Source organism: Esox lucius, chromosome 8 (genome assembly GCF_011004845.1).
Source record: "Esox lucius isolate fEsoLuc1 chromosome 8, fEsoLuc1.pri, whole genome shotgun sequence".
NCBI lineage: Eukaryota > Metazoa > Chordata > Actinopteri > Esociformes > Esocidae > Esox > Esox lucius.
In genome coordinates, this window is record NC_047576.1 from 11,092,455 (window position 1) to 11,107,388 (window position 14,934).

The following is a 14,934-nucleotide window of genomic DNA, read 5'->3' on the forward strand; positions in this document are numbered from 1 at the left end:
CTGAGCTGATTGGACAGGAAGGGAACCCCCAAAAAGGGGGAGTGAGACGCAGACTGACAGTAAGGGTGCATCATGAGATATGATCTGATAAACCTGCAAATGTAGCTAGCTCCACCTTATTCACAGATTGGAGAGTGTGTAACAGGCTTTTGGACTCCTGGGTGGGAAACTGGGTACAACACCTCTCTTTACACTAGGGGTTGACTGATTATGAGCCTTCCCAATAATTGCGATATGCATACTTTTTACAATAATCGGAGTCGTTCATTTGTCTGATACAACCGCTGATAAAATACTTCATTTAAATGCGCTTCGCTGGCAGCCGCATATCTCAATGATTTTTGCTTGTATGGAGTCAATGTCCCGCCCGCAGAATTATCAGATGGGTTATACATCACAAGTAAATAGCCAGTCAACACTGTCATATTTGTGAGAGAGACATGTGAAGGAAGAACGCAGAGGGATACATGGCTGAGACGAGAGGTAAGAATGCTGATGTTGCTATAAACATCACAACAATCTAAACTGCCATTGCAACAAACATTACCCTCATAATGATATTTTTCTGTGATGACTATACCCAGCTAAATTTTTGTGGACTATGTCACTCAGACAGAAAAGCCTGAACTAATGCTTTGGTGTACAGTAGCCTAATAGCAGAAAAAAAGACTTAATATTTTTCCAAACCCCCGTTTAATAGGGAAAACATGATAAATCAGCCACATCTGATATGCAAAAAGCCCCTGCCAAATGCTCTTTGTTGCAGTAAAAGATAGCTAACGCTAACATTTGAGTTTACTTATGCAGTGATTTTTTTGTTTAAAAACATCACAGCAAATGCAACTATATAACTAACATTCATATGGTAACAATATAAAACAGAATACACGCCCATATTTGTTTTTAATGTTTTTACATGAGGGTAGCTAGGTTACGCAAAAGTAACGTCAACTTTGCTAATGTTCAAGATTTCACCTCAGTGTAAGGAAATTCTGTTGCCTATCATTTTCACTTTACTGGCTACCTAGCAAACTACATGAACACACAAGTAGCAAATGTTGAGTCTTGAATTAATTTGCTAATGTTATTTGAATGCGATAGCTAGCCTAACTTCAACAAGTTTGTTTACTGTTAATTTGGTCAGCTGACTAGCAAAAAACTTGACAGAACGTTAATTCTTGCACATCACAACAATTTGGACAGTAAAAAAAATCCTTTTTAAAGGAAATATAAAAATATATATAAAATTGCTATCGGTATCGGGCATGAAAAAAACATTATCGGTCGACCCCTACTTTACACCCCAACTGCCACCCTCAGATGATAAATGGTGGTTCTCTTTGATGAACTTCAGTCATCTCATAATCACTTCAGGATATGTTCTGAATAGGATGGTGTTAAATACCATCAGGGCCATTCTGATCTAGGCCAGAGGGAACCGGACTACTTGTCAGGCAGAATACTTAATGGCTGGTCTCACTAGCAGGATTCAAGGATAGCATCCAGCGTCAAAACAAAGCAGGGTTGATAAGCCTGCAAAAGAACAGCCAAACCGTTTTTAACCGTGCTCCTAAGCTTAAAAACTGATGCTTAAAAACTAAATTCACGGACACAAAGTATATTTTGACTAGGGGTGTAACGGTATGAGATTCTCATGGTATGATAGCCGTTTCTAAAAATATTACGGTATCACAGTATTATGGTGTAGGCCCCTTGCTAATAGTATTAGCAATACAATTGTTAATGTATTAAGCATTTGATTACACACCATTAATTAAAACAATGTGTTAAACTGAGAATCAATTACTATAACCAAAGTGGCTGCAGAGAAAGTTATTGAATTACAATTGAGAAAAAAAAACATGTTAAGACCCTAATTATGACGAACAAGATTATTAATTAGCAGTTATTGGTGTTTTTTCCCCACTACTGCCCAATTCTTGTAGACCTAAAGCTCCTCGTAAGCATTGTTTATTTTTTTTAAGTGCAAACAAAACGTATTCTAAATAGTATTAAATGTATTGCACTGTACTCAAGCAAATTAACACATGAACATACACTTGGCCTTTCGCAATGTTGCCTATGCGTTTAACTCCATTCGCTGCAGGTGTGACAGACAGCGTGTAACGTTAAACTACCCATTAACCTAATGAGTCATTACAAAACTTGGAAAATGTACTGTATCTGGCTGTTATTTATGAAAAGGGAGTCAATAATTTATGATTAATCTGATTGATTAATTAACCTTTATTTGTGGTATAATTTTGATACTGAAGACTGACACTAAACCTCATATCAGTATTGAATTCAAGATTCTGTTAACACCACTTTATCCTTCACATCCTCTTCTCACTAAACACACACCCATTACTAAGTTAAGATCAACATGTCTGACAGTGTCTACTTGCTTTCAAGATAGAACCTGTCCACTGTTGGAATAAAAAAAAAAGGGACTGATGGGGTTTCTGTTCCATTCTCTCTGGAGCCACACCGGCCAGTGCCGTCGTCAACCAGAGACCGGCCAGTGCCGTCGTCAACCAGAGACCGGCCAGTGCCGTCGTCAACCAGAGACCGGCCAGTGCCGTCGTCAACCAGAGACCGGCCAGTGCCGTCGTCAACCAGAGACCGGCCAGTGCCGTCGTCAACCAGAGACCGGCCAGTGCCGTCGTCAACCAGAGACCGGCCAGTGCCGTCGTCAACCAGAGACCGGCCAGTGCCGTCGTCAACCAGAGACCGGCCAGTGCCGTCGTCAACCAGAGACCGGCCAGTGCCGTCGTCAACCAGAGACCGGCCAGTGATGGATGAGTGGGGGAGCTTGGATTGTGTGGAAGAGGAAAGCAAAAAGAAACGGCAGAGACACTACAAGTGGCCTAGTAACTCTGGACGATCCCATCCCTTCTCAGGCACACACAAATGGTATAATGCCCCTAAGAATTTTTCCCAAATATCTGATATATATCTGAAAGGTAACAAAGCCTGGTGTCATATTCCCTCCAACCAACCATTTGATGCTTGCAGTAATGCATTAAAGTCTGGCCAATCCCTCAGTCGAAATGTCCACCATCATCTCGTCTTATGACATGCTTAAATCCTGAACATTCTACGGTTGTCTGACATCAAAGCGTAACAGAAATGCTTTCAATAAGTTTCCATGCAACAGTCGCAACAACAGGGACAGTCACATTTTCTGCCCTCCAATTTCAACTGACAATTAAGGCCCGGCCTCATCCCAGCAACTCTAGAGTGTGAGAAAGAGCTCAAGATTGACAAATTTGTCCTCTGACACACATTTCGCAAAGCCACTGCTTCATATGACACTGCTCGCACAACCAGGAAGCACTCCCCATTCTTGTTGGAGAGCAAGTTCTCTTGTCAACACTGTAGATTGAGCCTGCAAGTGCCTGACCTACCACAAGGTGTTGCTAGAGTGCCTCACCGAGGCAGCCCCATCAGCCGTTCCACCCATCAACCCCAGACAGTGCGGAGCCAATTTGCACCACCCTCGGCGTGACATGGTTGGCTACCAGGACCTGAACTGCAATGACGCAGCTGAAATCCTTAGGTCTAAACATAGCCAAAACTGAACAACAAAAGTTACTATATAGTCCCTTCAAAAATATGAAACATACCTAGCCTAATCTCTCATTACAGAATTGTAAATTACATTTCAATATACATTTTAATTTTAAAACACAATGAAATTATGAAAAGGTAACACATTACCTTCAAACCTCACACATTAATATTTGGTAGGTCTTTTGGGGTAATTATGTACAAGCATTGTTTTAAATAGCACCAAAATATTCTCAGAGGGACTGAGATCAGGATTTTAACTCAAGCATTGTAGGTGTTTCCAATGTATTTTCTTGAGCCACACCAATATTGCTTAGGCCTTGGGATCATTGACCTGCATTGAGTTTTGGCCAAAAAGCTGTAGCTCTGTCCACACTGCCTGTTCCCGCATTGCAGCTCGGTCACGCTCATGCTTTCCTGCAAACTCCAAATATGCTTCTTGAGTAACAGCTTCTTTCTTGCCACCCTTTCATGCAGGCTAGTGTTAAGCAGAGCACCTGATATAGTTAACTGGTGCAACATGACTCAACTCTAAGCCACAGAACTCTCTAGCTCCATCAAAGTGATTGTTGGCTGAGGATTCTCACGTCTCTTTCTTGTTTGAGTGCCTAGTTACAAGAAAGGCTTTTTTCAGCAGTGGTTGGGTGTGGTGATGCAGCTTCTACATCCTCATTATTAATCAAATTGTTCTTACGGGGATATCCAAATACTTCATCTCTGACATTGGTAGAACGCCCTTTTGTATACATTTTCCTTCAGATTCAGAGCATAGCCAAAGAACCTGCAACACTGGGGGCTTATGCAGAAAATGCGATAGCAACTTCAATTGTTCACAGGTGGAGGCCTAAGGGAAAGGCAACTGTCAATTATCTGTGAATTATTATCACAATGTCAAAACGTGACGATTTCTAGTGCTGTGAAACAAATCACAATATCAGCTACATTATAACTGATTAGTACAGTTGGTAAACTTATATGTGCAAATACGGGCTTTATCGTTTTGTTCACCATGGAACACTGTTTGGGTCAAAGGGTTGTGTTGGCGCTCGGTCCATTTAAAGCTGCAGAAGGTAGGAGTTTTTCCAGTAAAAAAACGATTACAGCATTTCGCAATTACTCACCGGTCAGAAAGCGGTTCCGCACAAATGCCCAACACTTTCTCTTAAAACACTAACATTTTAATCAATACAAATCAACAGAAGGACAATTAACAGTAGACCATTAATTTAGTGTTGTCAACATTAATTTCTGTTTTCATTTCTAGTGAGACATCCAAAACAAATTGAAGAAAAAGGGCAAGATGAAAACAGTGAAAAACCCCTAAAGTTTTCAGCAAATGATGAACAGTACTTAAGTCACTTTCTTGAGGAACAGAAGGAAATGCAGTAAAATGTTTGATCAGCATCTGGCAGAGTCCTCTGGCAACAAAGAACATGCTTAAAAAATTACATGACAATCCACCAAAGCAAATTGAATTCTAAGGGAGGACACAGAAAACAAATTATTTGTTATGTTTCATTGTATTCACATTTCTGTGTTCACTCCAATCGGAACGTTTTTCTACACACGAACACGGACTGCTCAGATAAAAGGTTTTAAACACTTTTTCTCAGGGGGATTAAGAGTTTTGCACAATACTGTATGAATTTTGTATGTTGATGTAGACAAATGGATTAGTTCTAACTAAGTATGCCCAGAAGACTGACCAACCGAGTGAGCGAGCGACCGACAGACAGAGCGAGAGACAGAGATGCCCTAAATCTAATCCAATCGTGGCAGCAGGCTTAACCCACCCAATTCTTTACTAACAGAAAAACTAGCCAATTGAGTTAAGCCATTTAGAGGCCACAGCATTTCCCACTGTTTCTGAAAGAGAGGTGTCGGCACCTGAAATTATCAATTTTTGTAAAAAAGAAAACACTATCATTCTCCATATTTGTTACGATACTACATATCATAGCAGGAAAGGATTTACCTGTAATTTAAAACAGCTTGTATTTAAAACATTTTTTAAAAAGCTGAGATGTTTCAAAGAAATGGCACACTGGCAACAACACTGCAATGTCGATGGACATGTGATAGATGCAGTCCTACTCACTACCTTTTTAATTAAATCACTTAACATTTTATGCACATTAATATTTCATAACCATACAGTTCTATCTGCAGTCACATCTGCCAAAAAAAAAATTTCGAATGTCTCAGGACTTATATTAAATGGCTGTTGGGCACGCAAATATAGGTTTCTTTTAAATAATGATTACATTTTTATCAACCTTTTTAGATTTATATTTACCCTAAAAAGGGTGCAGGAGCCAAGAGAAACTACAATACACAACTCAGTTATTTAAACAGCAATTAATGTAATTTACCACTGGCAGAAAAATATACACAAGTGATCAGGGCAGATGAGCATGTTTAATGGTCAGATCCCCTTTAAATAGCATCAAACCAAATATGGAGTTGATTTCAGTTGGTTTGGAGATTATTATGATCTTAAACATCTGCAAAAACACAAATTACTTCATGGATTGTCAACCAGCTATGACTAATTTTAGCTGATGTTTGTAATGAACACAGAATCATGGATTACAGTTTAATTTGGCACTTAGCCCACTTTCAGTTTGAGGAACAAACAATTGTTCCTCTATTTTAAAAGTTGAAATTCTTCTTGTAAGGGCCCTTTTTCAGTTCTCAAAGAAGAATATGCTCCAAAACAGTTCTGAGATCTGTTCATACATTGACACTAAATCGCTCAATGTCATTTGTGCAGAAAGAACCTTCTAGTATCAAGGTCTCAGTATGTTACAGTTCCTTGGTGGGACCTCTCCAAGATTGTTCTTAATTCAAAATAAAGTCAGCATTGTCAAAGCTGTGACAAACAGGCTTAAATGACAGCCCTTCTACATAGGTGAGCCCAATGCGAGATGGAAGTTCGAGATAATCCACCCAAGCCAAACACATGAGCTCATCTCCTGAGAATGTTAATTCCAATTGACCCTGAAGAGCCCAGCCTTAGAAAGAAGAGTCAGAGATCTTAGTGCCTAGTTCAAAGTCAGAACGACGACATCACTTATGTCACATACGGAATCGTGCACTAACCCAGTCCCAGGTTTTTACGTAGCCAGGCGACCAACGGGAGGTGAGAGGGGGGCAATCAAGCAGCCCTTACTTACATGGTGAACAACTTTCCCAGCCTCTGCTAGCATGATCTTCAAAGTACTGAAATGACATGAAAATGCTTAGCCAATACCAATACTTTGTCACTTCTTATCCTGTATACCCAGGCAAATTCAATCATATTTTTAATAACAGGATGGGTTATGTGCATGGAGCAATTTTCTGGAATAAAGCAATATAAAAGATTAACAACAGACAAAGAAGTCCTACATTGGTTAAGACCTTGTTACCCAGAACACAATGAGTGTATTTAAATGTTTCTACAAATATCAGAGGCTAGCTTTTAATTTAAAACAAACCATTAAGTGTTCTATTGCCTAAACTTTTGTAACCTATACAGGACTGCACATTCTCTTGTAGCTCACATAAAAATAATGAAATATCCAGTATATGCTCACCTTTCAAAACAAACATTTTTTAATAGCCTCAGCAAGCACTTCATTTAATCTTGGCAATCTTCGCAAACCATTTGCACATTTGGCAAATTTTACTGAATGCAAATGCAATATTATGACCCGTTGTCATAAAGCAGCAAAAGATAATTTGTAGTCCATTGCCAGTAACTTCTAGTAAAAGACACAGCCACTCTGTTTTTAACCTTACCTCATGGAGTAATTCTGATAGGAAAATGCATATCCTAAATACCTCTGAATGTTTAGTTATTTAATTAATGCTGAAGGTGTGTAAAATGCATAAATACACTAAACGTTTGTATGTCCACCCTTGCTGTCTTGCCAGGTGGGCTCTCATCGCCACTGGGATGCCCTCCCTCTAATGCCATTCGGGGGCAGAGTCTCTGGCTTGTTGTCTCTCGATTGTGCACTTGTGCAATTGGGCTGTACTCTGCTGGCAATACTCAGCCCTCATTCGGGGTGGTTGCAATTGGTGGGGGGTCCCTTTGGTTGATACTTGACAGTGTGGGTGGATTGATTTCCTGCTTGTTGGGCCCTGTCCGGGGCCTCCCCCGGATAGGGCCACAGTGTCACTGGACCCCCCTGTCTCAGCCCCAAGGTCTTATGCTGCTATATTATTGTGCTGGGGGAGTAGGGTCAGTTCTCCTTCTCCACTATAAATCATTGTAGATCTAAGGAAATTTTCCAAATTTTCCCTGTCACCTGCCTGGTTTTAAATTTAGGAGGACATGATGTCTTGGCCCACACCTGTGGAGTACCAGGCTTGAAAGACTCATTGCTGTCCCTGTCCATAGTCCTCCTGGTTGTGTTGCAGATTTAAGCTGCCACTCTGCTGACCCCCCCCCCCCCCCTCCCCCGTGTTGTCCCTGTCCTTGTCCATCTGGTCACGCTTCTAACCTTTAAAAATAATATTACAACATCTGAATATATTAGCTCAGATAAAAACAGATTATTAATCGCAGGGTATTCAACCATTTATTATACAAAAATAACTATTTATTATTTATAAAGTGGTACAATGAATGACCATTAAGTTGGAAAAAATATAGATAGTTCACAGGGTGATATGGCCTAAAAACAATCTAGGCCTATTTCTGTAGGCTTTCACAGGAACGTTGATAACAAGCAAAACTGCAAAGCATGTTTTGTCATTCATTAATGCAAATCCTACTCATGGTATGAAAACATCTTAAGATACCTCATAAGAACTAGATGAGGTTGGATGTGTTAAATAAGAAATATGAAAATGTCCCAAACCCCAATCTAAGCAACCCCTGGACAATGACACATTATTCATCTTAATCCATCATTTCTGTTGTTAATATTTCCCTATTTCCTTCCTGGATCATTCCCATGTTGAAATTGCAATGTTTGCTTTTCAAAAGGATGTTGACACACTACTCAGCTTTCCACTGCTTACTAATAGGCACAGCACTGAATGAGCTCGCTTTAATTTCAATCATCTTCCGAATGGCTCTAGTGGCAGAGACACATAGGACATGGCCAACTATAAAAGGCTCTGTGTCTTGACTCTTTGACTGTGCAGTAGGAACAGTGTCCCCTTTTTTCCTCCTGAAGCCATGGCTCTGCCAGATCAGGTTCATCTTTAATACATGAACCATTACCTAATGAAGGCCATATTCCAGGAAGGGCAAGAACAGTCAAACCCATTACCCATCCCTGCGCCCCCTACTTCTACCACAACCACCCTCTCTGCTGCTCCTCCTCATTTTCAACTCTTGCACCGAACAGCCCAGAGGCCATAAACAAGATTTATCACTAGCTCCGGCTGGATGGGAGAGCAGTGGTAGTACAGCACAAAAATTCAATGGCAGGACAGAGGAGAGAAAGCTGCGAGCTGACTGCGAGAGTGTGGAGAGCGGGTCTGGCTGCGTTTGGATGCATTAAATCACAGCAACGCGTGCCTTGCTCCATATCCCTGTTGATGGTCCAATCTGTGCTCAACAACAGAGCCTTGTGCCCTACACAGAACGGTAGAACGGGTGGAGCTCTAGTACACTCCCTCAAATCGGGGGGAGGGGAGAGCAGGAGTACAGCACCCCCACACTGGAGCACAGTGACTGGGTAAAAGCTATGGCTAAACTCACTCGGCTGGGTAGCAAGGAATAAACAAGTATTGGGAATTTGGTTGTAACATTTTTCAAATGGATTATACAGGACATCCCCTTCAGAAGACAACCTAAATTTTAGCTGATAACCTAAGATAATTTTTCTTTTGACACAGGATGTGACAAAAAAAAAGTACAGTGGAGTTCTTTTTTTATTTTATTTACCCTGACTTGATGTAAACACAGGTTGTCACGAAGAGAAAAGGCATCTACAGATGTAGCTCTGGGGTAAACTGCAGCCAAAGACAAGAGAAGGGGAGCTTGTGGTTTTCACTCAGTAGGCCAGTTCCTGCCTGTCAATCCAATAGTTAAAAAGCCTGTCTGCTGACATAAAGATCCAGTAGTTGTTAGGAAGTAGAGTGAATGGAAGGAGTGAATGACACCAAGACCAGTGACCAAGTTGCTAGATAAGCAAGAAGTTCAGCAACACAGCATAGCATTTACCTCGCAATCAGCATCCTCATTTGGGGAAATTACTTAAGTGGAAAAATAGCCCAAGCGATGTGTTAGCATTAGGTTAGCATTCTTCACAACTAGTGCAGTGACCGGGGCAATTGTACTCTGCTGGGAAGAAATTGTGTAAGTGGCAACAGATTTGCAAGAGAATGGACATTTCTTCATGGGCAATTGTCATTACTTTTGGCTTTAACAAATCCCCAAAAAGAGTATGTAAAGTAAAATAAAATGTAAAAAATGATTGCAGACAGAAGAGCTAACCTTTCTACTTCTAAGCATATACAGTTCCACTGAAGTACACACATACTCAGACAAGGAGGACTAAAGCTTAAGGGCTAAATGCCTGCTCACAGCTGTCAGTGATCTACAATCCAGGCATGCTACAATGACACATGCATCTAGCCTGCTGTCCCCTATTTCCCTCTACAACAAACACAGAGCTTCAGTACAATGCCTGTGTCAACTTTTCCTTTCTTCACAAGTACTGACAAGTCTGGGAGTGGGACTGCAGTGCAGTGTGACTGGAGACAGTACACCTAACCAGTGCCCATGTCTCTGAACCTCCGAAATTCACATGGATATGTCAATCTTTCAGAAAAACGAGAAGTGTTGCCTTGCCTTTGACTTAATTGTGTATCTCACAACTACACAAAATTGCGTTTAGACTTGTATATAGCTCATTTAATGACGTTCTAAAATGTCAATGGAGCATCACTAACCGCTACTCACTTGCCATATTAAGCAGTGTCATTCAAACAGAATGTATTAAAATTTAACTATGTAAATGAAATATTCAAATACCAATCCAAAGTGTAAATTCACGTCATGCATTGGTCGCACCATCCACATGTATTAATTAGAGACAATTTTATTGCAGAAGTACTTTGCAAGCAAATTATGTCAATACAAAGTCGGGAAATAGCTAGCTAACAATAGCTAATTAACTAAGTACAAAGACAACCAAAGCTAACTAGCTGTACCAGTAATGTCCAAGGTGCTAGCTAAGCTACCAAATACCACAAAGCGTAGTCAGCTAGCTGGCTAGAAATAACGTTAACAAACCGAAGATTGAGAACTTTGCAAACATGAGCGTCATCTAGAAGTTCTATTATAAACTAAACACATTTACATTTGATAGCAACATGTTTAGTAGTCGTGGCCAACTACAAAATAAACACAACGTATACAGTGACCAGTGTTAGCTTGCCAGCTATACAAATCGGGGCTATCAAAGTGCGACGACTGTTAGCTACCAAGCTAGCTAGCATGTTAGCTGAAAATTATTTCAAGTAGCTTGACAAGGAGGCTTGAGCTGCTCTGCCGATGTGTCGTTCGGTCCGTGTTTTTAGATTCATGAAAAGCTTAAATTCAACTTACCACGAATGTGTAACTTATTCTGAATCCCAGCTCCGTTCACAAATAGGTTTTAATCGAATTATTCGTTTAAATTAACCGAAACAAGGAATTTGATCCAACTTATTCTTTTCAGTTGTTTTCTTCACTTCCTGGTAGACGCTGCCATTTTGAATTGAAAGCAGATATTTCCGCTGCTGTCGTCACAGTAGACTGACTGAGATAGTGGCCTGTTGAGCTGAGGCTTGTAGTGAGTTAGTCTACTTTACCTTTAATAAAGTAAAGGTCAAAGTAAGTACAGGGACGCAACTAGTCACATTGATACAAGTTGTTGGAAGATAAACGCAATTGTTCTATTAAAATACTACTGTCAATTACCCTAAGTTGTTTGAAAAGGCCTAGATGTAAAACAAACATCAGTGACTATGTCAGCTGCTTGTTAAATTTTGAAATCAATCTTAAAAAGTATTTCAATTTATTATCATGCTTACAGAATTCCAAATGATGTATAGTAAAACTGAAAGTAAATTTCACATGCGTTTTCATTTTGACTGGACCCAGGAATAAGCAGATCATCTTGTCTTCGCATGCATGGCCCAAACGTTAATTTATGAGTAGGTTGGGTGGCTGTTATAGTCACCAAAGATGGCTCTAACAGCCTCTTTAATAGGCAACAGACACATCAGAGAAGTACAAGAGTTTTTGAGTTCTGTGTTACACTTTACACATGATAAAACTTCATTAACAAATTACAGACATAAAAGAACAGAACAAGTCAATTAGGTGTTGAATAATGTTGCACAATATATCCTATACTTTGAACAGATTTAATTGTAAATGCAGCATTGATAAAGAAATATAAACCATATTTAATAATAATACATTTAGATAGATTGTTCCTATATTAGTGAACAGAGGGGCTGTGTTCATGTAGTTTTCCATTCTGGCATCCATCCTTCTGTGCTGAGTTATTGAACGATGCAGCTGGAAGAGATCCATTTGTTTACAGTAAAGTCAGGCACTGACTTCCTGGTATATCAGTCCCAATTTTCCCTAGACAGGGGAACTTCCTTCAGACACATTGACGAGAGACAGATGTAGTGCCGTCCGCAAAGGTGTATCACCTTTTACTTTAGTATTTGCCTCTGGATCAGCAATTCCTGTAGCTCAGGAGTATAGGAGACACCTTTTTTTCTTATCTTTTTTTATAAATTAAATTTCATCCAACTCTGTTAAAAAACTGTTGGAATAGGGGAATATTGTGGCTGAAATGTATTCATTTTACTATACATAAAAATGTGATCTCTTCTGGGAGTAGTTGTAGTGTTTAATGATGTCAGCAAATCATCTCAACATCGCAAGTGACTAGGTATTAAGTAGTTATAGATGGGAAAATACAGAATGATGGGCATACGCATGGGAATACCGAAATCACAACTTTAATGTCTCATAGAATCTACAAAAAATATAGACATTAAACCCACAATAGGCGGATGTATCACTACTGGTGTATTGTAGAAATATTAGAAGTATAATGTCTGTTAGAACCCGGTTTCCAAAAAGGTTTGGACGCTCTGTAAAATGTAAAGAAAAACAGAATGCAATGATGTGCAAAGCATTTAAACCCTATATTCAAATAATACAAAGACAACATATAACATTTGGAAATGTCATTGATTCTTGAAAAATATATGCCCAAAACACTAGAAAAGTTGTGTAATGCAAAAAAAAACCTGGTTGAACATCTCACAACAAATTAAGTCTATTGGCAACAGGTCAGTAACATGACTGGGTATAAAAAGAGCATCCCAGGGAAGATGAGTCTTTCAGAAGTAAAGATTGAGAGGGAACAGCATAGGCAAATAGTGCAAGAATTTATGAATAACGTTTCTCAATGTAAAATTCCAAAGAGTTTGGGGATTTCATCATCTATGGTACATAATATCATTAAAGTATTCTAAGAATCCAAAGAATTCTCTGTATGTAGGAGACAAGACTGAAAACCAAAATTGGATGGTTGTGATCTTCGGGCCCTCAGGCAGCACTGCATTAAAAACAGATACGATTCTGTAGTCAACATCCCAGTATGGGCTCAGGAACACTTCCAAAAAGCATTGTCTGTGAACACAGTATGTCGTTGCATGCACAAATGCAAGTTTAAACTCTTCCATGCAAAGAAGAAACCATATATAAACAAGATCCAGAAACGCCACCACCTTCCCTGGGTCCGAGCTTATTTAAGATGGACTGAGGTGAAATGGAAAACTTGTTTTCTGATTAATAAAAATTTGAAATAATTTTTTGGAATTATGGACGCCAAAGGGAAAAGGGACCACCCAGCATCTTATCAGTGTACAGTTCAAAAGCCAGCATCCGTGATGGTATGGGGGTGCATTAGTACACATGATATGGGTGACATGCACATCTGTGAAGGCACCTTTAATGCTGAACAATATATACAGGTTTTGGAGCAACATATGCTGCCATTCAGGCAAAGTCTTTTTCAGGGAAGGCCTTGCTTATTTCAGCAAGACAATGGCTCTATAGTAAAAGAGTCCGGGTGCTAAACTGGCCTGTCTGCAGTCCAGGACTGTCACCCATTGAAAATATCTGGTGCATTATGATTATGAGTATTGTTAGAAGAGGTGATGCAACACAGTGGTAAACATGCCCCTGTCCCAACTATTTTGAAACGTGTTGCTGGCATCAAATTTAAAATGGGCATGTATTTTTCCAAAGACAATAAAATTGTTTGAACATTTGGTATGTTGTCTTTGCACTATTTTCAATTTAATTTAGGGATAAATTATTTGCACATCATTGCATTCTGTTTTTATTTGCATTTTACACAGCGTCCCAACTTTTTTGGACACAGTTTTTTTAATATGATTTGTAATTTAGAATAAAAATAATTGGCTGAATATTTAAAGTAAAATGAGTACTATTACTATTACTGAGTGTGGTTGTCCCAACTACTTATCTAAAAAATAATTAAGTTGTCCTGGGTAAGATTGTCTGCAATATTACACAGATGTAAAATGTTATTCTTGTCATTCTTGTTCTATCCGTTATTATTTTCCATTACTGTAGGATAGATCACTGACCATTATGAATGTTTAACTCTCAGTTATAGTTTAGACAATGTATACATTAAAATATGGAAGGTTTCTTTATCAAACTATTTCATAACACATTGGTAGTAATTTCAAATGTCTTTAAGAGGTCAGAGGAAGACATATACAAGTCCAGGCACTACATACCAAGCAGTTATGACCACCTTATATATAAATCAAAAATACATTTTCCAGTTGAATGTTGAAACATTTTCTGAAATAGTGTTAAATGGGCCTACTGCCAATATAAGTACTGCCAACATTTTTGGACACTGGGAAATCTCTGTATATTTTGTGGGTCTTTCATTTTGAGAGGAAGAAAACACTCCAGGACTATTCACAATATTTTGACGCAGACATTGTCATCTACCTAACTTATAATAATTTAGCAGATAAAATCCAGTTGGGCAGGCACGTATACTGTAATTTAGAATTTGGCGCACTCTACTGAAACAAATGCGCAAGCACATGTAATGACGTAGGCCCGTTAGGATGCTAACAATAAATAATCCGCAACAACTCCACGTACAGTTTGGATATGTTATGAACTCAATATTGTATTGTATAGCCAAATGTTCTTCATTCAAAGACTGTAAACCAATATATTCTGTTCGATTATGTTAAACTAAAAAGAGTAGTCTATAGGACTAGGTACAGTAGTATGCGCAGTAACTAATAACCATAGCAGACCTAAACCCAGATTGCCTAACTCACAGA

General features: G+C 39.2%; 1 protein-coding gene across 3 annotated transcripts in view; it reads right to left on the reverse strand.

Annotated features, from left to right (window-relative positions):
* The window catches only part of si:ch73-63e15.2 (strawberry notch homolog 2), a 75,902-nt gene extending 64,610 nt beyond the window's left edge, over window positions 1-11,292 (reverse strand). For 2 of the 3 annotated variants that reach the window (XM_010871565.3, XM_020049182.2), the window contains exon 1: window positions 11,129-11,292. The gene's annotated coding sequence lies outside the window, so the exon portion shown is untranslated. Of the gene's footprint in view, window positions 1-6,749; window positions 6,796-11,128 lie in introns of all 3 variants that reach the window. The other variant, XM_010871566.3, reaches the window with a different exon arrangement.
* Between the last annotated feature and the right edge of the window lie 3,642 nt (window positions 11,293-14,934).